Consider the following 14,039-nt stretch of genomic DNA (forward strand, 5'->3'; position numbering starts at 1 on the left):
GGAGTGTTAGGGGGTTGGGCCCATGTCTGCTGAAGTAGTTAAGGAGATTCTAAGGGGCTGTTATAACCGACACCACAATCTTACACACTTGACACCTCCAAACAAACAGCTGCTTGGAGGTTAAGCTTACTGTTAAAATAATTTCCCTTAAACTGAAGTGAAGTGTTTAGCCAGACACAGAACATTAGGACAAATATCTCGCTCATGGGAACACACATTCCTCACCCATCCACACTAATTTACTCCATTCCAGTCTGTATTTGTGTTTCCCTAACAATCTACCTTCTCTAACTAGTTCTGACAGGTGTAAACCCCGGGATACACACCAGAGCTATTTTATCTGGACAGCTTCTCTGTGATAAAGCAATTACTAAGGTAATTGTTAAGGGTGTCTACAAATTTCAGAAATTTGAATGTAACAAGATGAACTGGGTATCTGTGATAAGCCCAATTCTTCTTCTTTTTTGTGGACGAGCAGAAATTGTTTAAAAGTCTGACAGTTTCAGACACCCACTGGTGTGAATCTGAACTAATGACTGTCAGTAGACAGCAATTTCATTAACCTGTTCTTTCATCGTTACAAAATGATTTCTAACAATTCCAATGCAACAAGCATGTTGCAAATGAAAAAAATTACCTTTCAAGCAATTAAGAATTTATTTAAGCGATTACCATAAGTATACCTAGGATGTGAAAAACGTAACAGAAACAACCTCCTTCTATCTGACCATTGCCTATATGATGTATGATGTGATCAAAATTCTACCAGATCACCATAACGTTGATTCATTGGATATTTTTTTTATGCATACATGGAAGGACAAAAAATGAGCATCTCGTTGAATATAGACTGAAATAAATCATTACTTACTTTACTGTAATAAAAGCTATATGTAAATTTACACGTCATCTGCGGTTCGAGAAAAAATAAAAAGTTAGCATTTATATAGAAAAATTTAGAAAAGGAATTACCTGTTTGTGCGTTGGTACCTTCAACATGAATTGGTGCTGCAGTGATTAACTGCAAACTGAAGTCTGGTAATAAATTTTACAATCTCAGGGCAACCTTCCTGTGGTTTTTAACACATACGCAGAGTATTCTGCATTTCACATAGACAAAAACCCAATCCTCAGGCACACAAATATAACGTTTACTCCTGGAAAAGTGGTGAGGTTTTCCTACACTAAAACTCAAGTCAGAGAAACAGAGGTTATTCTGAGCAGTGCTGGCCAAGTAATACACTGTTGTCATCAACACTGGGTCTGCAGGCGAAATAAGCCCCCTTTTAACAAGTCTCCCTGACTAATGCCACTGTCTCGTGTAATATCTTGTTTAAGGATTAGGTTATAAAAATGTTAGCCTGTAATTAGCTTATCATGGTTATTGGATGTAACTGCAGGACATTTTGGCCTGGGACAATAGGTCCCAACATTTGGGCGCATTTCATTGGGTAAGGTGCACCAAAGGCGAGCCACACAATAAACTACTTAGAGACTAGCAGGACTGACAAAAAGGTATTTAACAGTGGTCAAAGGGGCTTAGAGGGGGAGAATTAGTAGCTTTGATACAGTGTTCTACCACCTGCAGTGAGTTGAAATAATCTGATTACAAACCTGTGCCCAGTCTTAAAGGCTGCGTCTACTTCCCCCACACTGCCGAATTCACTTGTGCCGACAAATACCCCTCCATCTTAACTTAGGCAGGCAGAAAATTATAACTATTTGACAGCTAATTGGCTCAATGTCTGGGAAGACTAATTACTCATGTTAAGACAAGGAAAATGTTAACAAATATTGAAGTCTAGCCGTGTGTTTTCATGAACTGGCATTGATGATGATGTTTACACAAGTCAAAGCAAACGTGTGAACAAGAACTTGGCTAGCAAACAGTGTGCTGTTAAACTAGCAGTGGAAGTAGGCACCCTGTATAAATTTTCAATTACTCCACTGCAAGTGTGTTCATTATCACTGTTTTGTATACTTTGTACATACATGTATATTTTCACCAAGAAAGTATTTATTTTAAATGCCCTTGCTTTAGTTTAATTGTTACAAAATGTAACAATCAGCTATATTTCACCAATGTAGTCATTTTTATTTCTTTTTTCTGGACAAGATATACTATATTATATATACATGTTAAAAAAGGATCAAAATAGATAGCATTTTAGCATCTCTTCAACCTTCAAGTCTGCTCACAAGTTGAGTACACTTCCACAAAAGTGACATGGATGGCAGCAATGGAAAATATAAAATTTCACTTCATCTGTTTAATTCAATTAAATCTGACATGTGTGATAGTTGTCATATCATATATATATATATACACATATAGTGTGAGGGTCCTAATGAGATGAGTACACCATAGGTGCCAGGCTGATTGAGCAGTAAATGTCAGTTTCAGACTTATATGAACAAGCCCAGGTATGTCAGACTACCTTGATTACAGGTATAATGGTCAGGTAAATGCAATTAGTACAGGCTGTTTTGAGGTCAGTAGCATAGGCCCAAGTGGCTAATACAGGTAAATTGTATTATCTTATTCCTGCTGAGATAACCTGAGGCTAACTCACCTGAAAGTGTTTGAAGTGTGCCACTGATTAGCTATTAAAACATCAGTACTACACAGCCTGGGGGGTTATAGGGCTGCAGGTAGCTTTGAGGTTAGCTAACCACTTAAGCAGTGAATAGGTGCAGTGGTGATGCCTGCTGGTAGGTGAGGTTGGGGGTAGCAGACTAAGGGGCATAGGGTGGGGTAAGGGTTAGGGTTGAGGTTACTAACATTGCGGGTTGGGAAGGGCACACCTGGGTGAGGGAAAAGCTTAGCCCCCCAACAGCCGTTCTCAGGATAGACAATATACCTATGTATAAGTGTACAAATCATCCACACCCCATGTTTCCAAGGGGGAAGTTGTAGACCAACAATAGGGACTCATCACTGAGTCAAAGTAATTCTATAAATCTCCAGGCTGCAAACAAGTCCAAGACATCTTCAACAGGACATTTTCACACAGGGGATTAATTCAAGAGCTACGTGAAAAAAAAAAAAAATTGATGGAACACAAAGAACAAAAAAATCCTGGAGATTTTTTTTTTTATTTTCACATGGAGAATCTGTGAGAAAGCGGTTATGACAAGGCCAGTGTAGAGCAATGTGGCTGTCCCAGATTTGGTTACGGTGTAACGCCACCACTGTCTTAACAGCAAATCAATACTGGTACATCGAGTAAGACAGTCGCTCAGATAATTTCGTGGAATCATCTCTGCCTGTCTAAGCTCCTGTGCGATCACATGTATTTAGCTTCTATCCATGCCTATTCATCACTGGATAATGTGATTTGCCGAGAGAAATATACATTCTTTGATGCTTTACATCAAGACTGAGATATTGTATCCCATATTAGACATGACCTGAGCTTACATAGTTAGGCCTTCCTAAAGCCATTCACCAATAATAATTTAGCCTTGTATCAGTCAACTACACCTAATGGGCAAGTCAACATATATGATCATGGTTCGTTTCTTCATAAAACATTCACCCAGAGCCCTTGAAACCAACTGGTAAATGTTAAAAGAAAAAAATCTGTGTTTTTATCTTCTGGCTTGCATCCTGTTCGTAAATGTACTTGCAAAGAGCTGAACATATACAAGGCTTGATCAACTTTCTCTGGTGTTTCAGTAGTATTTACATGCTCTTGTAGGACTGAAAATGGCCTGATTGTAGAGAATGTGGTATACACGTATACAATGTGACTTAAATTGGTTGTGCAATTTATGCTAGTCAAATCTGTGCACAAATGAGGAGTCATGAGTGACTTGATTGTCTCTAGGAGCAACCCTTGATGATTTCATCTTCTGGTTAGTGAGCCATGAAGAAACAGCCCTCCCCAACCCCCAGACTGCCTCAACCTTGCCCCCAAAAGGGTCAGAATTGTGTGGGGGAGAGGGGTGAAATAACATTCCCTTCCTTGTGGTTGAAGGGCATTTCCATAAAACAGTTTTTCTATGCTGCTCCTGCTAACTCGATTTCAGTTCCACACCCTGCTTCAGTGTCTTCTCCATCACATTCATTTAGTTAATTATCCGGTGGTGGGAGCAGTCATGGAGAACTACAAACATTGGGCTTAATCCTATAAACCAGCAAGTTGGAGTCTGATTACACATATCTTACACACACAACATCAGTAGGATGTAGATGACAACTAACCAAGCTTGGCTGAACTCATGACTACAGCGTAATAAAGCATAGGATGTACTGATGTTGAACTTGTGCAAATGGGCCATTAGCTTTTAAGATGATAAACGATGATAATTTTTTATAAACCAAGAAAAGAAACATTCCACGACACTGCATACGCTGTTGAAAAGTGTCTAACATTCCAAACATTACAGTTTCGTAAGTTTATACGCTGTATACGTAATGGTCGTGTTGTTTTGAAAACAGTAGTCTATGGGCAGGATTCTGTGTAAATTGCTGCTTTTTTGTGCAAACGAAGACAAAATGTTGAAAATTGTGACATCCTGATTAACTGTGCCTCTCTTGAAAGCAGCCAGACAACTTTGCGAGCAGGGTTAACAGAATGCAAAAAGGCCTGTGACTTGACACTAGATTTGCAGGGTCAACAGTTCTACCTTTCGATTCTGATGTGTTTTGACCTTTATCTACCAACGCAATCCAACATAATACTTCATCGGGAACTTTGTTGATATAGTCGACAAAACCACCATGAAGACCGATAATTTATCTTCTGATATCAGTTCATAACTGGTGAAAACACAAGTGTAAAACCAAGAAATGCAGAGGAAATAGACAGACAGCTACATGTATATACCTTCCCGCAACATATCATACTTGCTAAATCTCATGGTTGTCACGAGATTTCGGCAGAAGTCGAATAATACTTATTGACTAAAACCTGTCTGCCCAAGAAATACGTGTCAAACAGCTAATGCTTTAAGCTAGCTCTCACCTTAGTCTGAGGAAATATTACCTGAATCTGAGATGATGGATCCGTCCCAGGGAGGATACTTTCCAGTGCGATTGTCTTAAATAGTATAAATTTGTCTGAGCATTGTACTGAGAATAGCTACCAGCTGCTTACTTCTCATAACTCCAGTCACCATCATTCGTCATACGGAATCTCTGTTATGTGGTTACAAACTGGTGTGAATATAATGAGTAAATCAATTTCCTCTGCATAAAAAAGTAGGCCTGTATGGGCACGGCTTGTCCATCTGTCTCCCACCACTCGCTATATAGACAACTGCATTACATATATATTCATAGATGTTTATAATTTCCATCAGAAAATCCATGCTATGGTGACCAGATATCAATATTAATGAAAAGTCAAATGCCAACCATGCTGTGTCCTTCGCAGTTTTGTAATTCACAGGGAGTGCAGAGAATGTTTTTCGTTTTATGCTAAGGGGTTAATTCAGACTGATAAGCCTGAGATTTCATTGCCTGTTAACATACCGTGAACACACCACCAGCATGTCAACCGTGCTGTCAGTCTCATTTGCATACAAATATTCAATATCTATGTCTCAATTACATTCCAGATGGGCCGATTACTAAGACTCAACTTCATGTTCACGCACCCTCCAGCCACCCTCTCCCACTCCACTGCCCAAAAAATAACATTCCTCATTATGCAAGGAGGAGAGAAATTAATAAAAAAATTGATTAGAGATAAAGAGATACAGGCACAGTCTATTCTCTTATGGTAATCAAACTGGGTCAGGCCATATATAGATAGGGAGACAAAAGGAAATTATTATCATACAATCAGAGTGAATTCTATCTAGACGAGTCAAGTAAATGAAGTAGGTGATCAGGCTTACCAATTCATGGTTGATAATCTCATTCCCGGGAGTCCAGAGCCAGCGAGGAAGTGTTGACCATTCAACTGATACATACACTGAAACGTAAAATAAAAAATATACTCAAAATAGTTTGACGTATTTCTTTAAATAAATTATGAGAAATATATAAATAAGGATGCGACACTGCTCAAAGAATCCCAATTTCACATCATATCATCATGCTATACATCAACTGCAACACTTCTAATCATCGATACGGGGCACAGACATCCAATTCGATGTAATTTGCAATGATGAAATCAAGATGAGCAAACATACAAGCTTGTGAATGCAAGACTCACACAAAACTCTCCGTAAGTACTTTCAAAACAGTTTGCCTCTCTTTCATCAGATAGAAATTTTGCTGGTGTTAATTTCTAAATCATTTTGGAATCCACATTTTTGTTTTGTGTGTGAAAAGCTCAAAAACCGAGAAAAAAGTAACACCAGTCTGGACTGCAAAATGCTGATTCAGCTCTTCCGATCCTTGAAAATTAGTCTCTTAAATTTGACGTAATTTAAATTTATGGTTCTTTTTTATCAAATACAAAGGCATTTCAGAGCAAATGGCCTAACAGAAAGCGTAATGTAATACAAGAAATTCATGGTCATCTGGTCGTCACACTAAAACTCAATGGAGGTACGACGTGCATTTTCTGGCGATCAGAACTGTAAATGTTTCATCCACAATGTCGTCATTTCCAACACTCCAAAATCAGCTTTTGGTTTCCTTTTGAATATTTTTTTTTTTGGTTTTTTTTTTGCTCTAAACATTGTAGTCATATTAGAAATCACTCATCATCATTTAGAAAATGTCAAATCATACATCTTGCAGTGATATCGGATATGAGTGCCACCTATCTTATCTTACATCTCGCCGTGATATCGAATGTGACAGTCAATACATCTCACCATGCCATTCGATCCATGGGCTAGAGCACGAATGTGCCTTGTTATGATACAGAGCCTGACAATCGCAAAAGTCCATCAGCGACGCTTAAAGAAAGCTTGAACATGAACACGTACAATTGGAAGGTTAAGTACAAAAGCACATGATCTGATCCAACTTGACACAGCCAGCGCCAATCTCCTCACCCAGCTGTATTATATCTGGCGAGTTTGTCAGCCATTAATGCAGATTACATGTACGAGAAGACAGTAGGCAATGGCTGAGTGCACATGGAAAGACCCTTTTCTTCCAGCGTTCCTCAAGATCTAACCCAGTAGTGTCATCCACACCAGCCCACCATCCATCATTCTGACAACTTCTCCGTTTATTACTAACTATGAAATTGAGGCCTATTCTGCCAGGTTTGGAAGACCACAATTTCACTTACATATAATACAGGTTTCCCGAAGACAAGGCCTGACACGTGGCTGTCAAAAAAAAAACGCGTGTCTGAGGGAATTTCGCTGGCTAATCGTAGGAAGCAGTTCTTTAAGATAGGAAGTACAATAGACGCACGATAGAGAACGAAGGGTCGGATCAGCTGATCACGAAGGGCCCCCTACACCTAGACTAACTAGCTTGGCTGCCAGCACCCAGCTTTAATTGTCTGTGGGCAGGGGGTAATTGGATCAGCCTGTCGACAGGACTTCCTAAAAGGGCACCTCCCTGGTTAGCCCCCTTCGATATGAAATGAGATTTAATCCCCCCTGGATGAACAGAAATAATAGTCTTCTCTCATTACCCTACTGACTCATAACTTAACTAGCTGTGGATTAGATGCCAGCAATTTGGAGGTGGGAGGCAAATAAGTACAATTCATCAAATTTATCCAACAAACAAAACATACATGTATTTATTATCCAAGAGTTAATTTTATTAACCCTAGCAACATCGCAGAGTGTAAACAAACTGTAACATTTTCGAAATCTATCATTTAATCGCTTGTTAAGATTATGTCAAGTCCTTTCAAGTAAAATGTATTAAGAACTCTAAAGGCAGTGATGAATTGTGTATTTTGAGTTTTGAATTGAGTCTATTTTTACAGCCATCCTGTATAAACCTAGAACTTTTGTATTTATTCATGCTCAACCACCCTCTTATATAAGGAAAAAAAAAGAAAAGAAAAAGAATCCAGAAATTATCAAGAAACAGCCTAAGGGCACATCGAATGTTACTTAAATCTGCAAAAGAGATGAGTACCTAAACGTAATCTGCGTGTAAAACTGAACCTGACATGACGAACTGACAGACATGTTTAAGAATCCTCACATGCGCACCTAATATCAAAACGAACAAATTGGAAATTCAAACAGTGTGTACTGACAACGTGTTGCCACTGCTGGGTACGGTCTCTTCACAGGGCTTATTGATCGATCAGTGCTTCATGCTGTATTGGGTGGTGGTATTTTGGGCATCATGCGGCTATATGCGGAACAGAGATTGTCTTAAAGGGCCATTGAGAGAGACATGCGATAGTCATCATATCTATTTGGGGCGTTACGGGCAAATTCAACTTAATATACCGTTTGCTCGGACCAGATCACTGGATTTATTAAAAATGCAAGTCGATGCACGTTGACTTCACTTTACATTCCAAAGCAAGTCAGATCAGTCAGAAATGAATAATTCAATGCCGTGAGAGTAAAATACATCATCCTTGCCTTCAAAGTCACTCAGGGAAAGGAGTGACTTCACATCATTACTGGTATTAATAAATCAAAGACAACATCAACGACACGTTTAATGCAATAAAGAGAATTAGCACACGGCAGGACGGAGAATGTGACACATTCGTGACTAATTGCCTGGTCGAGATGGTCAGTGCTGGACGTTTCGCCTCCCATCACACTTCTTCTCGTGGAACAAAAGACCGACAGGAATATTTATGGTCCGTCCACTGTTCAATTCCCCAATGGGGATGTCAGACCCAGCTGACAGAAGACCTAAGGTACGGGTAGAACCTACAATACTCTCACTTCCATGAAATGGACACCATATAGTGACTGTCATGAATGGCTAGTAAGGGCAAAAAAAAAAAAGAAAAAAAGAAAAAAAAACATATGTACTACTGCATTAGATCACAAAGCATCCTATATTCTGTTTTGTATATGTCCACTAAAACAGTCTACTGCCAGCAGTATATATATACACTCTGTCATCGCTGCACGTACGTGATAAATGTAGGACTATCATAAAAGGTTTTAAGTTATAGCTGCTGTATAGCTAACCCCAGTTCATTACAGCATAATGAACATGTGTATAATGTAACATCAAAGGCAAGTTTTAAAATGTCATAAAATCTATTCAGTTACATTACACGGTAATTACACACCTCTAATGTTATGATGACCCAATGCTTAACAGCATATTAGCATCTCATTATACAGAGATATTACCCTGGCAATCAAGATGTGAGATATGTTAACACACCAGCACCAAAGCATTCTTTAGCACTTTTATATGTGCTCAATACAAAAGTATTTGCGACACGTTCATTCTCAGCACTACAGACGTTAAACACAATAGTGCTTGAGCCACCATTAGTCTAAACAGTTGAGATATTCTGTGTTACTGAGCAAGCAGCACTATTATATAGAGCTCCAGTGTTCGTGTTCATCTTCAAGTTCATTTTCATGTTCAAGCCTAGAGTGCTGCTAGAGTATTTCCAGCAGCAAAGACGTTCAACACTAGACAAGCAGTAACACTATTATTTTTAACAGCGAATGTGTAGAAGGATACTCAAATCAAGTAACTTTATCATTCTTAGCGGACAGGAGGCACTCATGGACCAGTAACATTAATAGATTTAGCAGCCTAGGTGTTCAACACTTGTATAATGCCATTATTTGAAAAATTCAAGATGTTCAAACCAAAAAATACTAAGTAAAAGTAATACTTTTACCTTGAGCAGTCAATGTATTAAAGACTCAGATAAAATATTGACTTCCATATGATTCACATGCAAAGTTCACACTCACTAAGTCATCATGTTTAACAACTACTCGCCTATAATATTATAATGACAGCCAGTTTTACAGATAAACTGTCCTTCAGGGCCAAATGTATTTTCAGTTGAAACGTTTCTGTCCATGAGGGTACAGAGAAGCTGTGCAGAGAGTCAGGACAAATGGGAGACAGCCAGACATTACGTAACGGAGAGAGATCGAGGGACAGATAGATGAAACAGATTACAGAAGCCTCGGGACAATTAAATCTCATTCATCGTAGCATAGGTGATGCGTGAAAATGTCCCGTCAACATACAGCCTCCAAGCTCTGAGTTCAAGATCATTTTTATGGAGCTAATTTCTCAAATTATGACAGATCTAGAGACAAATACAAAACTTCATGACTCAAATGGAAGATCTACTTGATTACAGGGTGTCGGTCCATCCTACCTGGATTTGAAATGCACAGCCAATTCCCATGGATGCATCATCATCAATTCCGTAGGTGACAAAAAAAAAATTCACGTAAAAAAAAAAAAAATGCATCAACAATATGGCCTCATCAAGTAATACACCTAACTCCACTGATAAACAAATCTCTTACCTGAGAATCAGCAATTCATTTATATATTTCCAGCGGTGAGAGTGAAAAAGCTGATTGGTGAGATAGAAGAATGTAATGGCCCATGGGAAATCAATATTTATTTCCCGGTTTCCCATCAAAACTCAGCATGAAACCATCTCCCATGTCCTCCTCAAAACCCATGCAGTCACAGCCAAATAGATGAGATAATATCCACCAGTGTCAGACTTTGCGCGTTCTTTGATGCTGAACACTATGATAGGTGTGAATTATTTACGGTCACGGTGTGGGGGAAAAAGTACTAAGCCTTTAATCCTTTCAGTAAACACAATACACAAGCAGCCATGGGAATCGCACACTCTGACGTCGCGTGTGTATTTTTTTTCATCCCCAAAACAATCTCATCTAAAATTAATATCAATTTTCTGGAAAACGCATTTAAAGATATTTGTTAGCTCTATGGACCATAACCCAAAAAGCCATTTGGCTAAGTACAAGACACAGATGTTCACAAAAAAAAGGGCAAAAAAGACAAAAAAAAAAAATAAAAAGAACGATAAAAAGGAAGTGAAGAGTACATTCTGCTCTTAAGTGTGTATAGTACAGCACACAATTATTAAAGCTTTAACCATATTCTTGATCCAAAATCCTTGAACAATCTCACAAGTTGCATCATGTGAGTGTGTATAATACACAGATACACCACTGGAAATAAGTTGCTTTGTGTAAAAAACACGAGAAGAACAAGTCCGCTGTACAGCTTCGGCTTCTCCTGCAGAACTCATGTGTAGCCAGCGGCTGCTCAAGAGCATCATGCCACAGAAGTTAAGCTTCTGCCCTTATAACAGGGCCATTGTTTGGCTTCATGTTGTCAGTTGACTAGAGGCTGAGTGGAGCAAACTGTTAACTATTTCCTCTAAAGCCTTGATACATAGCCTGGCTTAAAGGCCGTGTCTGCTGGTCAACATCGACATACCTGCCGAGCGCGACCGCGGCTTTGGGCAGATTCTTCCCAGGTGTACGCAGCCTTAGACAGGAAATTCTGTCTAATGATTTTCCCACCAGAAAAACAGAAGGCTATTGTCTTTGAGCCCAGCGTTACTTCAGTGCTTCACGCAAACACAAGCCTTCCCCAAAGTTTGATAATCTAATTTGGCCTGTTTGCTGCAGCAATGCGGTATCAAACACAGCTAATGCTCAATCACTGCAACTACAATCCCTAGACAAAACACTACAACTACACCTAGAGAAAACACTTGTTTCTCTAACAATGTCAAGTTCAATACACAGCTGATTTGCTTAACATTGCGTACAATACCTGTCATACAGTTAATCCCCAATTAAAGACACAAACGAGTTCCAATGCACAAGAAAACAGGATTTGTTTTAAACATTATAAACCGAAAATCAAGGTTTTCAATTCAAGTCCAAACGAGAAACCCTGACGAACAAAATATAATTAGAGTGAAACTGGCAAATTGTCATTTCTTGATGATATTTGGTGCAAGTAAATGATGTTGGCACTTCTCTGAATTCTATGGCTATAAAAAAAATCAATTAAAAGAGCTTTTCTACGCAAAACATGGTTAGGACACTAAGGTAATGAAAATTTATAATTTCTCCTTAAATTGATTACAGAAAGACAATTAACCCACCACAGATGCTTAAAAACACCGAACAGAAACTAATGGACGATAATGAACATAAATTTCCAGGCAAATAATGTTTCAAAGGATGTGTTAATACATTATCACCACTTCCTGACAATTATGCACTGTCACATCAATGAGGCCATGACAAGGGTGAGTTATGTTGGGTAAGGTGTATACGCGGATGCAGTGTTCCCCTCATCCATCACGGCAGGTGTGTTAATCGCCTGCATCCGCGTCTTCTCTGATATATGACCTCACCTGTCGTAGGGCCAGGTCATGCATCTGTCAGACTGCACCCGTCTGTAGCTTCAACACGCCAACACAGGGGCCCGTTTAACAAAGCGACGTTTCTCTTCACTATATGTTGCCATGGAAAGTACGCCAGTCGCAATTTGTGACTCCCTCGTAAAACAAGGCCCAGGTGAGCATGATGAAGTGATTCCGGATGGTCACCAAGATGCGGTGTGGTCAGCCAGTTAGTTCAGCCGCAAAACATCTACAGCTCCCTCATCAATCTCTCCTCTTACCACTGCCCCCTAAAGTGTCGCTTTGAATTTCAACTGAAATTAACTATCAAAACAAGCTTGCCAACGACTGAAGCTGTGTTGGACATGTGCCTGCTGCATCAGCCATGCACATATGGGTATGTGCACTCTGCATCAGCCATGCACATATGGGTATGTGCACTCTGCATCAGCCATGCACATATGCACAATCGCTCAAGCTACGCATGCTGCCCAAGTTTGCCTGGGACGCACAGCCTCGAGGGCCACAAGTGTGTCGAGTTCATTTCCCTATCAAATCCAATCATTATTATACGGCATTATAGCGTAATCATCCTGAGATCACTGCCACAGACCCGGGCTATGACCGAAGAGTGTGTGAGACGCGGTGGATGAGAGTGCTTTCATTGTCTGCCGATTACAACACGCTGGCAGGCACAGTTGACACACACGGTAACCCGAGGCAGCCTGCTCACCTGTACACACCTCCCTATAATGCAAATGTGAATGACACACCTGAGTGGATTAAGAGATCCCTGAACTACCCTGATCACTGCAAGCCGAAGACGCAGAGTGAATCACGGAAGTAATTAAAGAGTGCTTAAGAGATGTACTTCATCTGAAAGACGTCTGTAATCCTCGAAGATCTGATCCGAAGCCATAGCAAGTCCAGGACTTCATCATCCCTTCTGAAAAGGTTGATTTACGAACTAACTGGCCAGAGTTTCACACCCGACAGTGACCGGCTGGTACCATTATTGGTCTGATGCCAAGCCTAGGTTTTCCCGCCCATGGGACACATAGCCTCAAGGATAACAGCAATGCTAACACACTCAAATCAGTCAAGTCTGTAACCGTTTTGCTTCCTCATCACAACAGTTTTCCTACACAGGCTCACTGACATGGAAGTTGTTCAGAGGTTTAATAATGACCTTGGACAAACAGATTGTGACTTGTGCCGCAAGGGAAAACAAATAGTCTCACCATTAATTTGGCATTATCATTTAGCGACACAAGTTTCGAAACATAACATGAGGCAAAGTGTTTGATGACTGGCATCAATGTTCGCATGATCACACCGCCTAAGTAGAAAGTCATGTATGCTGTGATCAAAACCCTGTGAGGGATGGAGAGTTAGGGACTATGCAATGAGAAGGGGGTGGGGGGGGGACGATATATATGATCTGTGAAGGCTTACATCACATATACCAGACCAGCTGACAGCAGAGATAAAAGATAATGATGTCCATTACAAACCATCTCGTCCGCAACTAACAAATGTCATCTTGATGAAGAATCATCGCAACCAGACAAACTTAGTTCCACATTCACGTATAGGCACTGATCTCAGATGCGCTATACGCAGGCAATATTTTACGCAATCTCTTTGATATTTGTGGACAATCCGTCAATATCACGCAACGATTCCATACGGTGTCAGCAAAACAAAAGAAATTGATATCCAAATCAATCCCTTCCTACTACATCAATCCAGACAATAAGTTAGGACATGTTCTCCAGTACTTTTTTAAAATGC

At 39.8% G+C, this 14,039-nt stretch overlaps 1 protein-coding gene across 1 annotated transcript in view; it reads right to left on the reverse strand.

The window, feature by feature from the left end:
- LOC135473339 (protocadherin-11 X-linked-like) overlaps positions 1-14,039 on the reverse strand; it is a 94,988-nt gene that overhangs the window by 19,016 nt on the left and 61,933 nt on the right. Inside the window, 1 exon segment of the mRNA XM_064753188.1 lies at positions 5,848-5,924. The gene's annotated coding sequence lies outside the window, so the exon portion shown is untranslated.

Source organism: Liolophura sinensis, chromosome 8 (assembly GCF_032854445.1).
Source record: "Liolophura sinensis isolate JHLJ2023 chromosome 8, CUHK_Ljap_v2, whole genome shotgun sequence".
NCBI lineage: Eukaryota > Metazoa > Mollusca > Polyplacophora > Chitonida > Chitonidae > Liolophura > Liolophura sinensis.